Source organism: Crocodylus porosus, unplaced genomic scaffold (genome assembly GCF_001723895.1).
Source record: "Crocodylus porosus isolate Cpor-Errol unplaced genomic scaffold, CroPor_comp1, whole genome shotgun sequence".
NCBI classification, from domain to species: domain Eukaryota; kingdom Metazoa; phylum Chordata; order Crocodylia; family Crocodylidae; genus Crocodylus; species Crocodylus porosus.
Genome location: NW_017728931.1, coordinates 134817060 through 134841663, shown reverse-complemented (window position 1 = coordinate 134841663; position 24604 = coordinate 134817060). Strand labels below are relative to the sequence as shown.

The 24604-nt window shown below is 44.9% G+C and overlaps 1 protein-coding gene across 1 annotated transcript in view; it reads right to left on the bottom strand.

The window, feature by feature from the left end:
- Positions 1-24604, bottom strand: part of USP6NL (USP6 N-terminal like) — a 172499-nt gene that overhangs the window by 124550 nt on the left and 23345 nt on the right. The window lies entirely within an intron of this gene.

The window sequence follows — 24604 nt, the reverse complement described above, 5'->3', positions numbered from 1 at the left end:
AAAAAAAAAAAAAAAAACCGCACACAGAATTTAGGCATCCTATTTTCAAATTTATTCCTTTAGGAAAAAAATGCAGTTTGAAATCCCTGTAGACATCATACAGGCCACCAGACTTCAAACCCATGCCGTAGCTAAAAACAAATCTGGAAGTTCTTGATCAATCTTCCTCAGTCATGGTATGTGTACTAAGTTTATTGCTAGAACCATGCATCTCTCTGAAATATTTAATAAGATAAAACTTTAGATAGTTGCTGGCAACCTTTTCCTGGACAAAATGGGCAAAACATATTATTCAGAATTGACAGAACTAATCTGTCCAGAAAGCCTGCAAAACGTGAGCACTACCAGGACTTGAAAGCAACTCCAAATTAAACATTTTCATGCACAGTTCTGCAAAGGAGGTGCAAATGGTGTGATGCATCACTGCAATTAATACAACACATACTTTTACTAGTTACAAAAGGAAACTAGAAGCTTTACTAAAATACCAACGGCCTAGGCTTATACAATTCAGTTTAAGACCAGAGCAAAACCAATGCAACTTTACTAGAAATGTGGATTACTTTGCTACATGATACATTTTGTATTAAAAAACAGAACAAGCTAAGCAAAAAATAATTTTAAAATACCGTTTCTTTAGTCCTATAGTCATTAGGATTAAATGTCCATCTCTCTCAGATCAACAAAACAAAATCTTGAGCATTTTGACAGTCCACCCAATACTTCACTGAAAGTTATTTTCATACAAATTAAAATGTTTCCACACCTCAGTTCATGTTTCTAGCCAGAGTTAAAAGCAGTCTGCAGCACTGTGAAAGAGGAGATATAATTTATAAGAGGAACTAAGACTGCAGAATTGCAGAGAAAAGAGTATCTTGATTAATAGATTAATACCATTAAAAAAGAGAGGGACATTTAACACTCACAGAATGAGGAGCTTTGAAAGAATCAGGTAGATTATAATGAGCCATGAAGTCAAGTGACTCCCTCACTGCTGGATGAAGAGAAATGCTATACTGCTAGACAATTTGTTTTGAATTTGGAATCAAAGGGGTGGGGGTGCAACTGCACCCCTCCCCTGGATCCACCCCTGTGTTTATGCATAGGTCAGGCTGCCTATCTACAAGGGTGTTTCTGAAAATAATGACAGTTTCAAAAATAAAACCATTTTGTAATCAACGATCACTTACTGGATCGCACCATTTCTCCATACAGTTGTAAACAATGATCTGACAATGAAGCTTTAGTCTTCCCTGCTGCCCTGTAGTTTCCCACTCATGGCATACAAAATGGTTTCATTTCAAAACTGCTGTTACTTTCTGAAATACTCTCATAAGTACATCTATTTTATTTTCTTAAACAAAGTACTAGTTATTATCCAATAGTTGCAACTGGGGCCTGAAAAAATTGCCACGGACTGTTTCCGATTCACTACGGCTGGTCACAGACATGGGGAAAAGAACAGAAAAATTGCTTTACTGGAAGAGTTACTTCAACCTGACTCCGCAGCATCTATATAAATCGCATGCTTCAGCGGGGCTTTTTGGAGCTTTTATCTAACAGCCGATTCAAAAAGCACCAAAAAAGCCCAACTAAATTGCCTGATCTATACAGATGTTGGGTGAGCCAGGTCCAGCTACTGCAATGCCTCTTCTGGGCATGCACTGGGCTCAGCATGGGGATGCACCAAGTTTAAACTAAAGTGACACTTTGGGGGTGGGAGGGAGGGGGTTACATCTATAAGTATCCCATATGTGCCTCGTACATGAGATCATGAACCACTGTTTTATTTTTCTTACCCAACAGTGCTTCATACTGAATCAATTTTATTCCATTTTTTATTACAGCTCTGAATCTCCCAATAATCTTTAGCTCTTCGACTACACTGATAGAGATTTCGGTAGCCGATACCAGTAGCCATTTTTAAGGAGGCGTGTCGGTCGGTACTGATCCAATTTCCAATACGCAGCCGGGCAGCTTGAAGAGCTGCATGCAGCTGGTAAGTCTGTTGTAGTGGAAGGGGAGGGCAGAGGGAAGGGGTGGGCAGATCAAGGCCCCTGTAGTGAGGGAGGAGTGGGGTTGGGGCAGGGGCTACCCAGCTGGGCCGGGCCCAGGCGCAGGATGGAGCTGTGGCTTGTCCGGAGAATGCAAGGAGTGGGACAGTTCCTGCTGCTGTGCACACCCCAGGAGGGCCTGGGTGGTGTATGCCCCCCAGATCTGCACAGGGCAGGGCATGCTGCAGCAGTGGGCTGGGGGCTCTTCCCGGCAGGGGGTTGGGCTGGGCTGGACTGCATTTGGGGCGGGCAGAAGCAGTGCTAAGAGAGGGACTAAAGGGGGGGGGGTTGCTGCCACCTCAAAATTCACCGTAGTTCCCCTGTAGCCTCCTCCCAGTGCCACTGCTGCCTGTCCTGAGCACAGCCCCAGCCCAACCCCCTCCCCAGACGCTGGGAAGAGCCTGGCGCAGCCCCAACCCCAGCCCGCAGCTGCAGCTCACCCCACCCTGCCCCGCACAGATCCAGGGACACATGCCCCCCGCCCCCATACCATCCCAGGGTGCATTAAGTGGCGCGAGCTACCACCGCCTCCCCCACACCCCTCAGACAAACTGTGGCTCTGTCCCACGCCCTGCCCCAGGCCACCTCATCTGGGCAGTGCCTGCCTCAGCCCCAGACCCACTCCCTCCCTCACCGCAGGGGCCCTGATCTGCCCCCCTACACCTCTTCCACCAAAACAGACTTTCTAATTTGAACACCGCTCTTCAGGCTGCAAGGCTGCGCTCCTCACTGCCTTTGTGCTGCACTCCAGCTGCAGGCATCCACGGGAATTTATCGACCAAATTATTAGCTATATCAAGCCAATATTAGACTGATGTATCGGTGTACCTCTATTTAGCTCCAATGCTTTTCATACTGAGGGTCTCTGTAAAATCCTCCGGAGTAGCCAATTTCTAGTGTTCATCTTCTCAACATGCTATGTTGCTAAAAATATTCTGATAGAAAATGCTTTTATACTTACCATGAGGATATATGGTCCACCAACACAATGAGAAACTATAAAATGAACGAGAACTGGTTTGACCTGCTCCCCACCATTTCCCATGTTTGCTACAGGAAGTACTGTTTACTTATTAGCAACAGCCAACACAAACTGTTTAATCATTTTTCTATACAAGCACTTGTCTCCATGTTTCTCATGATAAACAGTCTCATGAAATTAATTATGTATCTGTTCCCTTATCTTGCAAGGTATCTTACAGTATACATGCAAAGCAAGGAAGTAGAAAAAAGGAATATCCAGAACAGCCACATGCTCTCATTGCATGGTGTAACTATGTTTCACAACAAAGATACCAGGGTCATGTAAAAATAGATCATATTGTTTGTTTAATAATTAAACATGTTCAAGCAAAAAATGTATCTTCCGCATAGATAAAAGAGATCTAACAGAGAGAGAAAGGGATAGTTGGGGGGGAGGGGGTTCGCCTAAGAGCTTGAATAATTTCTCCAGAATAGAAGTCAGCCAAGAGAAAACCAAGAAAGTTAAACGTGTTTTTATATTGGCCCATGCAATTTATCTTCTAAACTGAAAACACTTTCAAGTGTGCAAAAATGTCTGGCATGAATGTTCAATGTTTCCTTAGTGTAGAAGAACCTGCTGCAGGCACGGTATGTTAAGAGAAACTTATATAAGATGAGAAGATAAAAGATTTAAAATTTGCCTGCAAGGAACTGACTGTAGCTCACCTTAATGAAAAATCCAATTTCATTACAGAAGTCGACTGACATTCTATAAGATCTCCTGGGAGATTCTGCATATTACAGGCTTCATGATAAGCTTTGTAATAAATGCCACTACTTCAGCAAATGTCATTGCTGAAGCATTTTTAAAACAATCCTTGAAAGACTCAAAATACTAGTTTAATATATTTGCCTCAGTTTCCCTTACTCCAAAGGCGCTTTGCATCAGAAAGACGACTTAGGAGGTTATTATACAGTTACAAAGAATGTAATAAACTGCCATCACCACCTTGCTCTTAAAAAAGCAATTTATCCAAGGACCTAACACTACTTTATTAATATTAAACAACCTTGGAAATTCTTCTGAGGGGTAGCCAACAAAGAGCTTCTATAGCATACCCCTGCTAAAAGTATAATAATCCTGCAAAAATGTAAAAGTTACTGTGAAAACACTAACATAGACTCACAATTTTTATAAAACAAGTGAATACCTCATAACAAAATGTATCTTGGATATTTACCACATGCTGTATGTTTTCGGTTTGTCATAACCAGGATCCCTGGTTTTCTCCAATTAAAAAAAATCCCCAATTTTCAGGTTAAAAAAAGTAACCCAAAATCCACACTTTCCCATGATCATGGAAAAATATACCACTATATAAGTAGCATTTCATTTTAATCATGGAAAAATGTGGATTTTGGGTTACTTTTTTTAACCTGAAAATCTGGGATTTTTTTTTAAATCAGACAGCCAGGATGTCTGGTCATAAATCACTTTATATTAGTAAATGCTTTCTAATAAGGGTTTTTTTGAGCAAGTAAAACTTCACTATTTAGTACTCATACCACATTTTATATAATTAACCAATCCCACTTGAAAGCCATAATCTGAAATCTCTCTGCAGCACGGTACTAGAAAGTGTAGTTAAAGATTTAATAGTATGTGAATTATGAAATGGGGAGACCAAGAAAATGGAAATTAGCAAGGTTCTACAACATAAAGGGCAATAGAACGAGGATGGAGGTAGACTTTTCTCATGAACACAGGGGACAAGACTAGGAGCAACGGCCTCAAACTATAGCAGGGGAAATTTAGATTGGAGATTAGAAAGACCTTTCTGATTCTGGGGAGGGTGAAGCATAAGAACAGGCCACCTAGAGGACCTGTGGCATCTCCATCCTTGGAGAGTTTCAAGAGCAGATGAGATGCGCATTGGCTGGGACAGTTTAGTCAAGGGTGATCCTGCCTTGAGCACGGGACTGAACTAGATGACCTTGTGAGGTCCCTTCCAACCACAGGCGGCAGAAGTGGGGGGCTAACAGGGCTTAGCCTCCACAAACATGGAGCAGCCGTAGGGCTGCGAGGAAACTAGGCTGAGGGCTTCTGGTGGGTGCAGCAGGGGAGAGGCAGGTACTGCCCAGCAGGCAGCATGAGACTGAGTGGTGAGCAGCTCATCCAGGCAGCATGGCTCCTGCTGCTACACACACCCCAGGAGGCATGGGGGGGGCATGCCCCCAATCTGTGCGGGGCAGGCTGCTGCTATGGGCCAGGGCTATGCCGGGCTTCTCCCAGTGGGAGAGGATCATGCTACGCTGGGAGCGGCTGGCAGCAGCACTGGGAGGGAGGCTACGGGTGGGGAGGGCTGCTGCAGCCACCCCAAGAGTCAGGATAACACACCTGACCTCCCTTCCCAGTACCACCGCCACCCACCCCAGTATAGCATGCCCTTCCCCTCCCCACCGGAAGAGCCCAGCACTGCCTTGGTCCCAGCCCACAGCAGCTGCCCCGCCCTGCCCTGTGCAAGTCAGGGGCATGCACCCCCCATGTCTGCTGGGACATGTGCAACAGTGGGAGCCACGACCCCCTCCCCACGCCCCTGGCTCCATCCTATGTCCCACCCCATCCCGACTGTGCAGGGCCTGGCATGGTGGGCATGGCAGTCCTGGGGGCTCCATCCCCTCCAGCCCAGGGGGCACAGCTGAAGCTGCCCCACTCTCGCTCCCTGCTCCATGTCCCCCCAAGTGGTGTGGAGCCAGAGCCGAGAGGCAGCCAGGGGGCAAAGGTTTTGTTGGCGCCGGCACCAGGAAACAACCCTGAGTGCAGGGGAAAGGGCAGCCACAGCAGATCCCAGCCCCAATTCTGGGCCTTACATGGCTCAGCTACCTCCTGACCCCTGCCTGGTCCCAGCCCCAGCCCCTTTCCTTCCTCCCCATCCCCCACAGACTCTCACCCAGAGGCGCACACGCGTGCACATGCTCAGCCCCTCCCCCCCCCAACATGTTCTCCTTCCACCTATGCTTCCAACCTTACTTTCCTATGACCCTGTGACTTTATACACCCATTTTATAGTAATGGTCTTATCAACTAGATGAGGCATAGGATAATTAATGTTCTAAATGTCAAATTACTGAAAATAAATTGCAGAACCAAGACTACATGTTCACAAAAATTTGCATAAAGGATTAAAATTGAGATATTCATCCATATTCTGCTCAAGGAGACTCCTACCCCCAACACTACATGCAAATACAGGATTCTAGAAATAAAGTCCAAAATAGTTTCAAGTAAATATACTACAATATATAGACAGACTTTGGCTGGGTGTTACTTAGGGCTTGTCACCATCTGTGGACCAGTTCTGCTTGTGTTACACCTAGCTAATTGTGTGTGTAAGAATAGTACTCATCTTTGATTCTCCTTCTTCCAGAAGGGTGTAGTTAGTATCTGCCCTTATTAGTACTTTATTATGTTTTCACAGTCTCACTGGTACGCAGGATTAGTGCCTTACAAACTGGTCAAGTAGCACTTACTCACTGCACTTGGAAAGCATTTCAGCCACAAAAAGTATAATCTCTAGTCTGGCTATGTTACTAACAAATCTGCAACCACCTGCAAATGTGGTTATCAAAGATGACTTATTACTACTATTCAGTGAGACAGAAGAGCCTTGTTTCCACTAAATACTATAACCAGAGGCATAGAAACCGCAGAGCTGAAAAACAAGCCCCATACAAGGATACAGTATCCTCCTACTGAATAATTTTCATGGAGGATTATAAAACGCATGTTAATTTGACAAAGTTCGAATTCATGGAACTCCTACTCTCACCATCATTTACATTATTGTCACATGCTTGGAATAGCCACCGTGGTGACTCGAGACATCAGCAGACTTCAGTATGGATTTCATGGCTTTTCCTAGTTTGTCATAATCCCTACATTATCTTAATATACTAATACAGCAGTTAACCTACAGAGATATTACACAGAGTTGTTCTCACGCAAACAGTATTAAAATTCACAATCCCCAAAGTATTTCAGGCATTTCATAATAATCCTACTCTAAGCCAGTTCCCCACCTCCTCTTGCTCCCACCCTTTCATACCAGGTACTGTTTAAAGCAGCAAAAAAAACATCACAGGCATGGCTTTCTGTGGCCTTAACACATGCGTGTGCCTTTGTATCTCTCACCTACCCAAATTATCCCACTAATAAATTGACTGTATTCAACCACAGTCAGAGTTACACTTAGCTCTGGCTTTTATTCGATACCAATGCTCCTGCAGAATTAATATTCTTTTCTAGCCATTTACAGTTCTGTATTTGGCATTATTATAACCTATCATATTCACAATAGTTCACTGTAAACTATATTTTCCCTCACTGATACTCCCTGACTGTGAAGTGGAGATGGGGTTACCTCTGCTGTATATGTAATTTTACATTGGTTCTTGGCCAGGAAACAGGAGAGTCTCTCTCTCCCTCATTCAATTTACAACGGACTAGCTTAGAGTGCCTGGACAGGACTTTGGTGACACTGATTGAATACTGATGATTGTATAGGTGGCCAACATGTGGCATGTGTGCCACAACTGGCATGGGTGTGGCATGGGACACACTGGGGCACGCTGACTGGTAAGTAGGGATCCTCATTTTCCATAATAAAAAAACCAAAATTATCCAATTAAAAGCCATAAAAATCCACACTTTTTCATGGTAAGCCCTCCCCATAAGGCTGACTGGCCAAGAGGGCTACCCTTCAGGTGACCCCGCCCCTTGCCACTGATTGGTCAAGGGCTGCTGATTGGAGGGGACAGGCAGCATAACTGGCAACCATCTCGGCCAACCGGCAGCAGAGGGAGGACAGACATCTTGGCTGCTTCCCTGCATGCCGGCGGCTTCTCCTCTGCTGTGGATTGCCGCAGCAGCCATGAGAACCACTGGCTCCCACTGGGGACACTGGGGAGCCAGCATTTTATTGTCAGTAAGTTCCCCCTCCCCACCCCTAGCGATTCTAAAGATTCTCCGTACAAACATAAATTCCATGCTTTTCCACGGCAAACAGATCTCTCGAATCCCCGCTAAAGCAGCATGCACAAAATGTTTGTGTGTACGTGCGCACATACATGCACGTGCAAGAGAAGCTGATGTACATATATAAATCAAAACAGACACCTGCATGTACACACAAATTTCCACATAAAAAATAAGATTGTTACAGCTATGGGTGGTTGCCTCATAGGCTGGAAGCCTTCAGAGTGACATCATTTATATCATGCAAACATTTAACAGCATTACAGAATTAACAAGAAGGCTTCTAGATGTTCAGTTAGTGCACGGCACTAATATTTATGTAATATACAACCACGTCATCTAATTAGTTACATGCATTTTGTAATTAATGTATATTATTCTTACATTATGTACTAGGTCACTGTTAATAACATTATTTGTGCGTATATTTAGAAGAGGCACACTAATTTACAAATATCCTCTCAAACTTTTCAAAATGTAAGTGTTTATTTAACATTTTCTTTTCAGAAACAAAATGGGCTCATTTTTCATTACATTTACTTTTACATTTATTCTAGTAGTCGATATCATCTGCAATTCATTTTACTGCATATTCTATCAGTAATAGGCTGTGAAGGCTTTATCATCAGTAAGATTTGCTGCATCATAATATACAGCTGTAACAGCAACCCAGTTCTAGTATTTCAGACTCCAGCATAAAACCCTGATCGTTTTATGTAAAAGGCAAACTATATTGATAGATTTAAATGCAAGTAGTAGGATTACGCATTGTAAGTATTCATCACTGTGTATCCCTACCAGTCATTCTTTTCTCTCAGCAGTAGCCAAAAGTAATAATAAAAAAGGATTAATGCAAGTTAGAAATTCATCATTTCTAGCGTCATTTCTATTTCTGCCTTAGACTTCGTCCATAACATCCAGATGAACAGAGGCAGTGAAGGCAATTGTCAGGGAAACGCTTTCTTTTTCTATTAATGAATTTGTGAAAGACTCTTCTCACAAACATGATCTTAGTAATACAAGACTGATCTATGACCATAAAATTCTACAGCACTCTCTCAACTTTCAGCTGTACAGATATCAAGGGAAAATTCAGAGTCTGCTGTCAAAACTGCACATACAGGGAACGTTAAGGAAGAAAAAAAGAAAACCCACACTGAATCAAGTTACACTATTGGGAGTCTAGCAAGCACTGCTATACAGAAGAGTCGATTCCTTCCAAAAGTCTACCTGTGAAGAGTGGGACGTGACTGCACAGTCAACTTTGGGATTGTACCATACAGCACTGAAAACCAAATTCAGAGGTATAAAAAGTTGCTTTCATGCCACAGCAATGGCAGTGGCTGGACAACAACAGCCATCACCCATTTTACACGTCCTTCAAGTCTGGGCCTGGGGCTGCTCTGCTGGCCCACCCCTAGTTATGCTATTGACCAAGTTAATCTGAGAACCTGAAAATTTCTGAACTAAACCAGTCCAAAACACAGATTTTACTCTTTTGACATGGGGTAGGTGCAAAGAACTCAATGAGAACAAAGACCCTACCATCCAGAGGGAAACGAATACTCCTCCAACACTTTTGGCTCTACTACATAGAACTTATGGGAACTAATACATGACATGTATCACAGGATCATGAGAAAGTAAGGTTGGTAGGGATCCTTTCCACTGGAAGGGACTTCACAAGGTCATCTAGTCTAGGGCCTCTCTCAAGGCAGAATCATCTCAGACTAAATGATCCCATTCAAACTGCTCTTGAAAATTTCCAGGGATGCAGATTCCATAATTTTGCTAGAGTAGCCTGCTCCAGTGCTTTACCACCCTCATAATCAGAAACTTCTTCCTAATCTCCAAACCTAAATTTTCTCTGTTGAAGCTTGAGGACATGGCTGCTAGTTCTGTTCCCTGTAGCTCCAGAGAATAATCTATCTACATCCTCTCTACCCTTTCAGGTATTTGAAGACTGTTACCAAATTCTCCCTCAATCTTTATCATCTCCAGACTAATAACTCTGGTTCTTTCATAGTAGGTCTGGCTTCCCAGGCTTCTAATATTTTGTCACTCTGCTGGATTTTTTCCAGTCTGTCCACATCCTTCTTGAAGCGTGGGGCCCAAAACTGGACACAGTGCTCCAGGTCAGACTTCACTAAAGCTGAACAAAGAGAAAGAATCACATCCTTTGATATACAAGCAATGCTCCTGTTAGTACAACCCATATACCGTTGGTCTTTTGTGCAACAAGAGCACGCTGCTGGCTCATATTCAGCTTCTGGTCCACTGTAACCCCCGGATACTTCTCTGCAGTACTAGAGCCTAACTACTCCTTGCCCAGTCTGTATTTTTGTATGAAATTATTCCATCCCAAAGGCACAATTTTGCACTTCTCCTTCTTTCGGGGATGTTGGTTGTAGCCATGTTGGTCCAAGGACATAGGCAGACAAGGTTCTTTGGGTAAATGCGGTATCTTTTATTAAACCAACTAAATAGTTGGAAAAATTGTTCTTTGCAAGGTTTCAGGCACAAACACCCTGAAGAGTCATGCCTATCCTTCAGCATCATATCTTCTGTCAGTCTCTCACAAATGGACTTCTTGATAATTTTTTCCAAAATGTTACCCAGTACCAACATTCAAACTAACCAGCCTAGTTTCCCAGATATTCCCCCCACCCCACTTCTTAAAGACTGGCACCACATTGCCACTTTCCTAGTCTTCTAGGACCTCTCTTGAGCACCACAGGTCTTCAAAAAGCTTCACCAATGGTCCCACAATGACTCTAGCCAATTCCTTCAGCACTCTCAGGTGTAATCCATCCAGTCCTGCTGACTTGAAGCCACACAGAAAGTAAGCTGTGTGGACATGGCCTATTATGGCAAATAGGTTGAGAATCACTGACTTAGAGGCCTATAGGGATTGCTTCTTGGGCACAGAAGAGAAGGAATCCGCAGTCACTTTTTTTCCTATGCTGCTTTCCTAGATTAAAGATCTCTGCTACTCCTTTCTCCACTACTCTAAAGAAGTACAACTGACCCAGAAAGAGACTCTGTAATATCCCAGACTTCATATTGTAATCCTGGAGACAAAACTAAGCAGTTAATATCCTGGGAAGTTTTTCTACGTTTACAAAGCACTATTTACATGCATGGGTTAAAAAATAAATAAATCAGCCCATCGCAGGGCACCAAGGGCAGAAACTGCCTAGAGAGGGGGCCCCAGGAGCCCGACAGAACCTCCACAGCTGCAGGTTCCCATGGCAGCAGGATAACAAGGGAATTAGCCTACACCCGCACCCAGTCAGCTGACCAGAAAGCAGCAGGACCCTGGGCATATATAAGCCTCGGAGCTGGAACTGGAGACTGTTAGTTCCCCAGCAGCTACCAGGCAAAGGAGCTCCGGCAGAGAAGAACTGCCCAGAGACGCTGTGGCCGCCCAATATGCTGCTTACAGGACTAATGGGGCTCCAGGAGCTCATCACGTACCCTGGGCTGTGGGGCACTTAAGGGTCAGGGAGGAGTTTGTCTCTTAAGGGACAGAATGCACCCTGCACTGTTTGTATTATGTTATAGCCCAGGTGCTCATATTTGGTTGTTGTTTGTACACTGGTGGACTGGGATGAGGCTATTTGGGGAGAAGAAGGCCTCATTAGGGCTGCAGCGAGCCCAGCACCAGCAAGGGCATGGAGATAGGGCTGCAGGAAGCCCCATACCAAAGAAGATGCCGCTACAGGGGCTATAGAGACCCCAGCACCAGAGAGGGCACCACTACAGGGGCCCAGGGCCTAGTGACACTGGGAGGCAAAGCTATTTTGAGGCCTTATAAAAAGGGACAACATTTAATTACCACCTATGAGGCATGGAGCTTAGTAAAGGGGAGGTTTTGGAGCCACACATCTAGCCCATAAGGCTTGGGGTGTCCCTACCAAGAGCGTGGTCCATCAAGTGAGTCATCTACCAAGAGTGGGACCCATCAAGGAGTCCAAAAACCCACAGGGTTTAGAGGGCGTCCATCAGGACTGTGACTTAGCTGCAACTCAAGGGCAGCCTCCCTATTTATTATTTTCACCAGCAAGGCATGGCAGGCAAGGTTAGAAGGTGCCCGTAGCGTGAAGCCGGCATGGTCACGGAGCCCTAAGGACATCACGGCCGTCCCTGGGGACCCCGCACCATGACACAGCACAATAGGGAAGAGTCAGACCTCAAGAAAGTGAAAGGAAGGAGAATTCCAATTTAATGTTTTTAATTCACACAGTTTTAACTTTAATGTTGTATTTCCTTGTACTACAGTGGTTAATAAGGCAGTCTACTTAGAGGCAGGAAAACACTGTTTACACATGTTCTATTTTTATGCCATTTATTTTATACCACACCATTTTTAACTATAATTCAGTTGTTTTGTAAATGTTTGACAAATTGCTACATTACATTTACTTCTTATTCAACAATAGCCTGGATAAAATGAGATAATTCTCATAATGCATTTCAATAGAACCAGGTCCCTATTTGTTTTTTCCCCAGTCAGAAGGAAAATTACCTTTCCTAGGAAATAACCTTATTCTAGCTTGCAGTTAGCTTTCATTAAATGACCAGGTAAAATATTTATCAATTAAAAAATACAAATAAAAACGACCAACTGAGCCACTCTTCTTGCCCATTACTGATCAAATTAACAGCTCCAATTACTGAGAGTAAAACACTGGAGAAAAAAGTATGTCAGTCCATTTGACAGCACTATTCATAACTACCCCTTCTGTTTAGCAGCTGCCTGCTCATATGGCTGAGGTCTTTTACATCAACACTTAGGCTATGGACAGACATTCAGTATGAGTGCCAAAAATTTCTAGTGCCATGCTAACATGGTGGAAAGCTGTGGACTTTGTGAGCTCTCTAGCAAGGGAGTAATAGCAGGGTTGCTCCTTGACCCCCAATTCCCCTGCCAAGGTGTCCAGTCCTTGACAGCTTGCCTTCTCCCCTGCCAGGGAAGGAGATAGGCTGTCAATGAGCAGCTGGCAGCTGCTGAAAAACAACAGTCCTCCACACCCTCCTCATCCCTGGGTATTCCCCCCACCCCCTGCAAAAGCCCAAGGAGACCCGGAACCATCCACAAAACTGGGGGCAATGGCACTGCTATTCAAGTACTACCAGGGAGTCCTGGCGATATTCAAGGAGTGGGAAGCCATGCCACCACCTGAACAGTTCCGGGGCTTCTCAGGACTGTTCACGGGGACCAAATTTAGATTAGCACCAGGAATCAAGGACAAGAAGAAGTCCTTCTTTAGGTACATAGGGAACAGGAGGAAAACAAATGGGAGTGTGGGCCCACTGCTCAACAACTCAGGAGAGGTGGTTACCAGCACCCAGGAGATAGCTGTTTGAACAGTTCTGGGGCTTCCCAGGACTGTTCACAGGGGGCTTGGTGGGGAGCCTGATACTCTTGAACAGCCCTGGGTATTGGCACTGCCATGTAACAACCCCAAGACTGGGAGTTCTCATGGCAGTGGGAATTGGTGCCAGTTTGAACAGCCTAGGCATTGTTTAAGTGGTACAGCAGGGTCTCCTCGGGGCTCCTTGACAGCTCACCATCCAGTAGGTTATATGGGAACCAGCACTCTCCCTCCACTCCTTTCCCCTTGGTGCAAGGAGGGAGGGATAGCAGACTGGGAGTCCTAGAGATGCCAAGATAAGCATATAGGCATAAAAAGGTGGCACTAGAAAACCTCTCTCTCAGCAAAGTTACTGCTTAGAAGAGAACAGAGCAGCTGGTTTTGTTCTGTGAAAAAATGCCTGTATACTAGCCTTTCATGCTGAGAAAAAGGTGTTTGCTCTTAGCACAAACCTAACACCTGTCTGCGGTCTCAGAAAACTAAGCTGATCCAAATTGGATTCATCTAATGGTTAGAAAGCTCATTTCTACCCTAAATTCATGACCAATTTATACTCAACTGTTCTTGAGCTAACATTGTTCTTTAATTTAAATAGTTCTTCGCCATCCCCCAGGTTTAATCTTCTGGACATTAACAGAGAAAGCAAGCATATGCTTTTCTGTATATAGAGGCTAAACAAGCCTTATAAAAGAGCCCTCCATACCCACAATCATCCTGGTATCCCTTTCCCTATGCTTTCTCCAGTTTGAAACCATATCTTTCCTGAACCGAGGTTATCAAAACTGCACACAGTATTCTAGACACAGCCTCCCCAGTACTCTGCACACTGGCAATAAGGCTTTACGGTTCCCAAGAGTGAATAGGTGGGGGATTGCGAACAGAAAATGGGGAAAACAATTTTAAAAAATTAAACATTGCCAACAGGTACCAGAAAGTAACGTACAAGGTGAAAGTCAGTCAAGGTTCCATTTCTGTTCATGTTAAAGATGTGCAGGGTAAGTATACAAGGTCATTTGGGTAAATGGTGCTCTCTTTTATTGGACCAACTGAACAGCCAGAAAAAAAATTGTTCTTTACAAGCTTTTAGGCACAAGGGGGTGCTTGTAAAGAAATTTTTTTTCCAACTATTCATTTGGTCTAATAAAAGTTGTCACATTTACCCAAATAACCTTGTCTGCCTATGTCCTGAGACCAACTTAGATACTTATCCTGGGTGTGGGTTGGAGCTAATGCAAGTTGTGATGATGGACCAATATACAAACTCCAGTTTCCACTGATGTTCACTACAAATGGAGCTGGCGCACACCACTCCCTTTATACTGTTTCTGCTATTTAGAAGTAGAAGAATGTAGCCCAGTTCACTCCCACTAAGGATTTCCAGGGCAGGCATGTCACCAGAAGTGGGGAAAGGTAATATAATCAGTTCCTCCCCCTCTCGTTGTTCCTAAAATGATAGGCAGGAAAGATCACAGTCTGATCTAGAGCTGGCCGAGAATCGTCCAACAAAACAGATTCTCATCGGATAGTACTAATTTATTTAAACACCTCTCTACACAGGAAACATGCCAGCTTCAATAAAGCTTTCATCAGGAAATGATTCTCAACTCTCCAGGTCGAATTTCTCACTGAACCCAGTGAGAAAGACATGCACCCACTACTTAGGGCACCCACTAGGAATACAGGAGGCACAGCTTCAAATTTGTTTGGCCTAAGTTAGTCTGCCCAGACTCTGGAACAGACTCCCAGCGGTGGTCGCGCAGGCACCTACCCTGGAGACCTTCAAAACGAGACTGGACACGCACCTTCCTGGGGTTATTTGACCCCAGTAGTCTTTCCTGCCCAAAACAGGGGGGCTGGACCCCATGATCTCATGAGGTCCCTTCCAGCCCTAAACTTCTGTGAATCTGTGTGTAACCATCAGTCCCCCACATCTCAGGTAAGCAGCCTGACCACCAAAATAACAACTATGCTAACACAGGTGAGCCTGCCTCCTCTCCTCAGTCTTCCCACCCAACTTTTTGTTTTGTTTTGTTTAATCTTTCTTCAATGCAAATGCAGAATGGGAAAAAATAAACTTTTAAACTAATAATTTGCAGGACAGGAAAACCATTCCCTGCTCAGCTCTGACATATAAAACACAGTGTTCCAGCTGCCACTGTGGTGGACACAGGGACCCACAGCCACCAGGTGTCATTTAAGGCAGCCCTCAGATTGCTAGCCTCAGTTTAGATTATAATGCAAAACCAACACTATAAATCAAAGACCTGCAACCAAGTCACTTGTACTCGGGCCCTCTCAGGACATAGCTAAGATAGCTAATTCTGGTTCCCCAACCTACCAACTTAGCAAGCTGGGGGCAGAATATAGTCTCCACTAAACCAAAGTGAAGAGATTTCTCAAATTATATACTACTGTTCTTGAACAGTGTTCATTGCAGTTTACCTAACCTTGTTCTACTTTGGTAGGGGGGAGGGGGGAGGTTAAAAAAGGTAATCATCTTTGAGCAGATAAATTTTAGCTCTTCTTATACCTTACAGTACAAGTAGGAAACCTGTGGGTAAGGTCTGCGGGAAAGAAAAAGTTTGAGTCGCATCAGGAAGCTTCCTTGTCACTTTATCTATACTGGTTGGCTTCAACTTGAATTTGAATCAACCTGTAGAAACACATTAAGGCAGATTTAGATACCTGCCTGCTCATAAATCAGTCATGTCTATGTCAGACTAAGTACAATTTATTGAAAATCTGAGCAAGGAAAATATTAATCATGGCCAGTCATACTGATTCTGTTAAAAAACTAAATGGCGTGTAAAGCAGAGAAGACAGAGATCCCCTTAAAATATTGTAAGTGATCTTAATATTCATGCAGGACCAACCTCATTATTTTTATGTCTAGAAGCCAGCTAGAGGAAGGGCAAGAAGTGACAGAAAGAAGAAAGCAGATAGCAGGCTAAGGAAGGCTGTTAGACAGGAAAGGCAGCTCCGGAGGAAAATACTGCACAAGCTTTCAGCTTTTCGGCTTCTCTTCCTTCCTTCTGTCCACCCTTCTGCCTGAGTGTCACCCAGTGAGCAACTCTGAAGCACAGGTCTCAAGGATTATCTTGTACTCCTTGGATCTAAAAAGACAAGCCCCAAGCTCATGGAAGGTACCAGCCTAATGAGGCCTAGTCTACACATTTTTTCCTTTAACTAAAGCAGAGCAAAGTCAAAAAGCAGGCACATGCATACCAGTTTAAAGTAGTTTATATCAGTGTATAGCTCATATTAGAGATAGTGAATTTGCATCCATATGAATCATTTCCACCATTTCATTTTAAAATGGCTGTCTGGAAAGTCCATAAATAAATTTGAGCAGTCTGTAAAAGCACAAGGCCTCCTGTCTGCTTGCTTAAAGGTCCCTCCCAAAGAGAGAGCTTGAATAAAGGACAGTGAGAGGAGAGTAGCACCACCTGGGCTCAGTGAAAGCCCAGCATCCAGCAAAAAGTCTTCTCTCACGGCCCTAGAGCCACATGCTGGCGTTGCTGGTTCAGGGAGGCTTCTTCAGGGGTCTGTATCAAGAGAGAGGGAGCGGGGCCAGGAGGGATAAGGAGGGGGGGGCGGGGAAGGCCAGTATGGATGACACTTCTTTCTGGCCCAGGAAACAGAAGGGGGAAAAGTCCAGCATTAACCCTCACACGGCCACTAATAGCCACTGGCTGAGCACAGTACCTTGTACACAAAGCAGCAACGGAGCTGGCTCAGGGTGCATGAGCAACTGCATGCGGTCTGTGGTATCTTATGGAACAGCTTGTGGTGTGGACAAGTTTCATAGATTTCATAGACATCAGGGCTGGAAGGGACTTCGGAAGATCGAGTCCAGCCCCCCGCCCGAAGGGCAGGAAGTCAGTTGGGGTCACAGGATCCTTTGGGTACATTTGATATCTTTTATTAGACCAACTCAAATAGTTGGAAAAATTCTTCCTTGCAAGCTTTCGGATATAAATACCCTTTGTCAGGCTGAGAAGGCATCTGCAGTTGGGTGTGTGCTCTTCCTGGATGGTATGAATAGTAAAGAAGTCAGATTTCAGGTATTTATACCCAAAAGCTTGCACAGAATTTTTCCAACTATTGGAGTTGGTCTAATATAATATATCAGATTTACCCAAAGAACATTGTCTGTCCATGTCCTTAGACCAACATGGCTACAACCTATAACCCTGTGATGTGGAAACACATTATTACTTACAGAAACTTATATAAGGAGCTATCTACAGAAAAGATCAGTGTTGTTATTGCCCTTGAAAGAGTCTGGGGCCTCGCCTTAATGGATCCTCCCACACCAGGAAGTTCCTGCTCCCTCACCCAGACTGTCCCCTGGGAGGTCACACTCCCTAGATGACTCATGGTATCATGCAGTCAGCCAGACTCTGAAGGGAAAAAAAAAAGCTACTTTCTGCCTTCCAAATACAAAGGTGTGCGTCTTATTGGGAGCATGTCATATGCAAGAAAATGTAGTACTTCCTCTCACCATCTACTCCAGGGGTGGGCAAAATATGGCCCGTGGGCCGGATCCAGCCCTCCAGTTGATTGGATCCAGCCTTCAGGCAAGCATCCATCAATTAACTGTATCCGTCCCCACCTGCTGCACTCTACATAGGGCCGAGTCCTGCCAGCTACTGCCTAGAGCAACATATGCTGCACTCTCAGCCTCCCCAACTGGAGAGCTCCAGCCCCAGCTGGGACACACGGACTGGCCAGAGCTGCTGCAATGCCTCCTCCTGTCTCTGCTGCAGCGCTCCGGGCAGCAGGCAGGGAGGAGAAGCTGCAGTGTTGAGGGGAGCAAGGCAGGGGTGGGCTCTGCCTGCAGCTCACTTTGGTTCTGCTTATGCATGGCAGGGCTGGGGAGCATATAGATGGAAGGGAGGCATGAAGGAGCTCAGCTGATCACAAAGCCCTGCTGGGCAGGCATGGGGACAAGCAGGTGGAGTGGAAGCAGCAGTAGCAGCCACCACCAGCACGGGTTTGGTGCTGCCCTGCTGGGCAGGCACAGGACAGGCAGATGGGATGGGAGGGAGCAGCAGCAGGAGTCAGTGCAGGCTTGGCTGCAGCCCCGCTGGGCAGGTGTGGGACAGACCAAGAGAGCCGGTGGTACCAAGCTAACCTCCCTGCCCCCACCTTTCTTCCAGGGGCTTCTCTTGCTGAACGTGGGCAGCAGCTGCTTCCCCACCCCTTTGCAGCATGCTCCAAGCGCTGAACTGCCCCACACTCCCCGACCTGTGGAGGGGCCAGGCTCAGCCACATCACAAAGAGCAGGTGGGGGGGGAAGACCCCCCACAGGCACACAGCCAACCCAACCACATCCCAACCACACCCCAACCACATCCCAACCACACCCCACACATGCACCCACATCCCCTCACAAACCCCACCATATCCACACCCTAAACTGTCCCACACACCTCACCATGCCCACATACACCCATAACCCACCCACACTCCACACACACACACAACCCACCCCACCATATCCACACCCCAATCACACTCACACCCCACACACACATCCCACACCCACACACACCCTCACTCCACAAACACACATCCACTGTCCCACACCCACCTCCACCATACCCACACACACCCAACACTGTCCCACACATCAACCTCACCTACACACACACAACCACATACTCACTCAGCCACACACCCCCCCCCACAAAAACCCCCTACCCTCCCACACAGTATCCAAGCAACCTCCCCCCTCTCCAAAAAAAGTCCTTCCTGGGCAAGGGGAGAGACTTCTGGTAGCAGGAGTCATGGGTTAGGGAGTGGGATAGGGTTACCATATTTCCAGTTTCAAAAAAGAGGACACCTGTGGGGGGGAGGGATGGAGGGGAAGGAGAGGAGGAAGAGGTATAGGATTGGGAAGGGCAGTGATATGCCCCCTGCCCCCCAGCCCTGTTGGTGTCCCGCACTCCCAACCCGCAGACCCTGCCCTCCACAGCCCTGTCAGTGCCCGCACTCCTGTCCTGCATCCCCCTGCCACCCTCCAGCCATGCCAGTGCCTTGCACCCCTAAGCCACAGCCCGCTGCGTGCCCTCTCCCTTGTCAGGGCCCCGTATGCAGAGCATGTGATCCTCCAACAGCCAATCACTTTCCCCTGCTGCCCCCAGCCCCAAGTTAAAGCAAACACAAAACAAAAACCCAGACATTTGCTTGCATTTTAAAAACTCACCTGGACAGAGTACAAGGAGCCAAAACAGAGGACATTTCTGGGAAAACCCGGACATATGGTAACCCTAGAGCAGGACTTCTGGCCCCAAAAGGTGACCATGGGGCAGGTCACCTCTCAAGGGATGGAGCTACCCTTGTGACCCGTGACAGCTTACCAACATTTATTAAGCAGCCCTCCAGCCAAAATAACTGCCCACCCCTGATCTACTCCCTACCCCAACACATCTTTTTCTCATTATTGGTATGAAGTTCAGGATACTTTTGCTCATCCCGAACCTTCTTCACTGGTCTGTCAGGGAGCTTCTATGTTACAATATAATGGAACGGGCAACAGTATCATTTTCATTCTATCAGCTTCTTAAATTTCATTTCAACTTTGTTGCAACTTCGGTATTTTTATTTTTTATTATAATTTTAAACTGCACCCAACAATGTGTGCTATGTGCACCTCCAGCATATATGGTGACAGGCAAGAATGCTAGTCTTCCTTAACTGAAATTTGAAGGACATACAAGTGTCTAAGTTGGGCTCAGCTAAAGCAGAATTACCACTCAGATTGTGCTTTAGGCATGCTTTATCGCAGCCACAAGCAGCTGAGCACAGAGCAGAAAGAAAAGGAAAAAACAGAAAAAGAAAAAAAGAGGGGGAAATAATTTTAATTTTCTAACAGAAAATAATTTAAGGAGCCTGTTCGTAACTTGCTCAGTTGCAATGAATCTTTGATATCTCTATATTAGACAGGCTTTACATCTTTTTGACCTGTTTACTATAAGTTTATTAAATATTATGATATAATTTAATGCCACCACTGTTACCCTCATGTTAAGCCTGCAATTCTGTGTCCTCAAGGTCATAAATATTTTTTACTTCTATCAACACTAAAAGATTCACTGCAAAATACGTGGGTATGATTTTGTTTTATTTCATTATTACCAGCCTCTCTCCAGATAATAATATACTACTATGTTTTGAACAAGCTGTTCTTGGGCACTGCATACATATAAAACTCAAGAGGCCCAAAGAAATATATGGTATGGGTCAAGATCTAGCTGGACCAGCTGAAGACACAGCAGTTAAACAGTGTTTGTGTAACCCAGAGATCAGGAGTGGATCCAGGGGTCTGCTGGGGGTGCAGCTGCACAGGATCCTTTGGGGAGGACCCAGTGCGGTGTAAACTGGACTCTACCTTGACAGCAGCAGAGGCACGAGCCAATCTGGAAAAAGGTGCCCATGGGGAGAAAAGGAAATTAGAAGATCTGAGGATACAAGCTGCCCCTGAACCATGAATTACATGAATTGTACTCATCAGAAATCTTTACCAGTGAAAGTTAAACAAATCCATCATGCGTGAAAAAAATCTCAAGGATACTTTCCTTACAAAGGAGATGTATTCAGTTGCAAAGTTCAAAGATATTTTTTCTGGGTAGGCTGAAATCCCAGTTCAGCTTTTCTTTCACCTAAAAATCATCCATCTGTAAACACAGGCAAGATGCTTCTTAGAAAAAGGTAGCTGTAAAGCAGTAAAAAAGAATGTTTCCATCACATTTACAGAGGCATGCCCAATATACCTCACAAAAGAAGAAGAAAGCAAAAGGCTGAAGAAGCTGTTGTTGTATTTATAGAATGACAGAAGTTATAATTTAAATAGTAACTCAGATAAGCATCAAATGAACAGAGATGCAATAATTAGTTTTCACTGATATTCACTCCTCGATATTCACAAAGAAAAGGCTGCCTGCATAAAATGGTAGCACGTTAAGCAGGTCGAGAACTTCAAAAGGGGTTCAAAACATGCATGAATGCAACAAAAAGCCTGGTCTTCACCTGCATTATACTTTCACTTAACCAACATAAGAACACAGATTTTTAAGGGAATATTTTGCCTTGTGTACACTTTGCAAAGGCCAACAAAGGGCTTGACCACATTAAAAAAAATAAATCAGGGGCATTGTTAAACAATACCAGCATCTAAAAAACCTTTATGTAAACAGGGCCAAGTTTAGCTTCATCATATCCAGCAGACGCATTAAAAACCAAAAACGGCCCCATCTACATTACAATTTTAAAACTAACCATCTTATTCCAAAGAGATGTCTACCTTCTTCAGAAGCATAGACAAGCCAAAAAAGAAAATCTGAATTAAACAGCACTGACATGTATTCCCTATTTATCAGCACGTAGGTGTGAGGGATTCATGCTACTCCTAGAAACTGGAGACAAGTGACAGCCTTGCATCGCCACAGTTATTAAATTCATGACTGACAGTGGGCATTGGCAGTTCAGATGCCGTGGGGACATGTATTATAAAAATAGACAAAAAAAAGAATTAAAGGAAGGCTTAATCAGTAACCTGAAGTTGTGTTGGCAATGTTAAAAGATTGTTGAGTCCCTCTCCAAAAAACAACCGCTGAGGGGGCTCTTTGCAAATAAGTCAGATTCAATTCCCAGGGAATTGTTGTTATACGGCGTTTATTAAAATAGCATTGCTATCTGTTATTATTCTGTCGGCTACCATAAACCAAGGCAAAGCTTTACTGAATCACACTCTTTAAAAGAGACTTACTGCTATTGTGTTTATTCTATATTAACTAAAAAGAATACATTTAAAAGAAGGAAGCACACGGATCTACAATTAAAATAATCAGATCCCAATATACCAAAAGGGTCTCCCTAATGCGCGTAAAATAATTGCACTACTATCACAAATGCTTTGAATTAACAATGATAAAAGGTACATACAAGTCAAAAAAATATATAGCCATAAAAGCCAAAATTGCCTTTCAGAGCTGTTCAGACTGGAGTCCACAGTACAATTCAGCTGATAACACAAAGAATCACAATATATAATATATGCCAAATTATATCAATTTGATAATACAGAACATTGCAAACGTGAAAAAGCAAAAACACTGGGCATCGAAGCCCTACTGAGCTCAAAAAAATGTATAAGGGATATGAGAGAAAAAGACACCAGAAACAGAAACAGCACCAGCATTAAAAATTGTTTATGGGAGATAAAAAAAAGAGTCTAAAAAAATTAGGTAACACAATAACTCAATTCAGTAAATTTTCAACTTTTCAACTATTTTTAAATTAAGCCTTTAAGTGGCAAGCTTTACACAGGGTACAGCTACAGAGAGATAAGGAGTGAAGTAGAGAAAAAAAAAAAGTATAGGGTTTTTGAAGTATTAATGTATAAACCAAGTTGGGGATAAGTGAAGCCCAAATGATGCACCAAATCAGACTGGTATCCTGCTGTCCCATCACAGAATCAAATTAGCTTAGATACCATGCCCAGTTCTCTGCCTTGTACCCTGTTGATCATCTGCAACTCAAGTCAAAAACAGCAACGTTTTCCCACTACATGCTGGTGGAAAACAAGAGTGAAGAGCAGAAGCCTCAGGAAAGCTCAAAGGAATTCCCTCCTTTTGAGCCTCCAGGCAAAAACCCGAGAGATACGCCTGCAGCTCCAAAGGAGCAAACCAGGGAGAGTTGCAAAGAAAGCTGCTGCTGTGGGGAAAGAAAGCAACAAAAGGACACTCATATTGTTGCCAAGAATTGAAGATGTAACAGCACAGCTGCTGCCCAAAGCCTACACAACATATTCTCAAGAAAGGGATTCGAAAATGATGGATAAAAGGGAAACCATTCCAGCTTCATTAACCAGAACTGCATTTGTATGCAAGTAGTTACCTTCAAAAATGGATAACTACCATGCACACAAGTCAGTGTAACCATTCAAAAGATGCACAGGAACCTTTAGCTGCTCTGTTTTTTTTAAGTTGCTTATATGTTTAATGAAGTTAGGAGACACAATTTACATTTTTGTACCACATCCTAGAGAAGGGGTGGCCAAAATATGGCCCACAGGTAAACTGGCCCAGGCATGGTCCTGCCGTGGCACATCGTGCTGCCCCCTGGCCACGCAGCGGGGCTGGGCAGCTCTATGGCTGCGCTGCCTTTCCAGGCAGCCCCAGGGGTAGGCAGAGTGGGCTGAGTGGGGGCTGTGCCCAGGTTCTGGCTGATCCGCTCTAGTGAGAGCGAGTCCAGAGCGGGCATGGGGCACACTGTTGGAGGTGGCAGGGAGGCGCCGCAGGGCACACAGGCTCCGAGCTGTTGTAGAGCGAGGGCAGTTGCTGACCAGCTCAGTGGAACGCTCAGGGGGACTCCCATGCACAACCCACCACACTCACAATCCCCACAACCACACGCTCCCCCACACAACCCACAAACCCCATGTGCACCCCCCCATACACACACACCCGTGCACCTCTGGGGGTGGGGTCCGTGCTCACTGCTATGCGCACATACCCTACCTCACACATGCACCACCACCCCCCACACGCACACCTCCAGCCACCTTCCCCCTCCACACCTCATGCCCACCCACATACTCCCACAAATAGCCCCCACGAGCCCTGCCTACCCACCCACATCCACACATACCCCCACACCTACCCTGCCATACTCCCCTACAAGAGTAAGACCTCATTTTGAGCTATTATGCAATCACCTCTATATATACACCACACAAACACACACAAATCAGCACAAAAATATTTCTTAAAATTAAAGTGTGTTATTGTCAATGTTTGATTTTTAGTATACAATGGGGGGGGGGGGCTTTCTGGTTCCAAGATGGCAACCGCCCTTCCCAAAAGGAGTAGTTTTGGGGGCAAGGGGAGGGATGTCCAGTGGCAGAAGTCAGGGGTTACAGGACAGGATTTCTGGTCCCAAGATGGCAACCAGGGGGCTGGACACCTGTCAAGGGGCAGGGCTACCCTTGCGGCCCTCAACAGCTCGCCAAAACTTGTTAAGCTGCCCTCCAGCTGAAATAACTGCCCACCCCTTTCCTAGAGAATCCATTGCTTATGCAAGTTCCACAAAGCTTGGAGTACAAAATCAGGCCTTTCCCAGGAGAAACTGAATATCTGTACAAGTCACTGCTGTCCCAGAAGAAACCA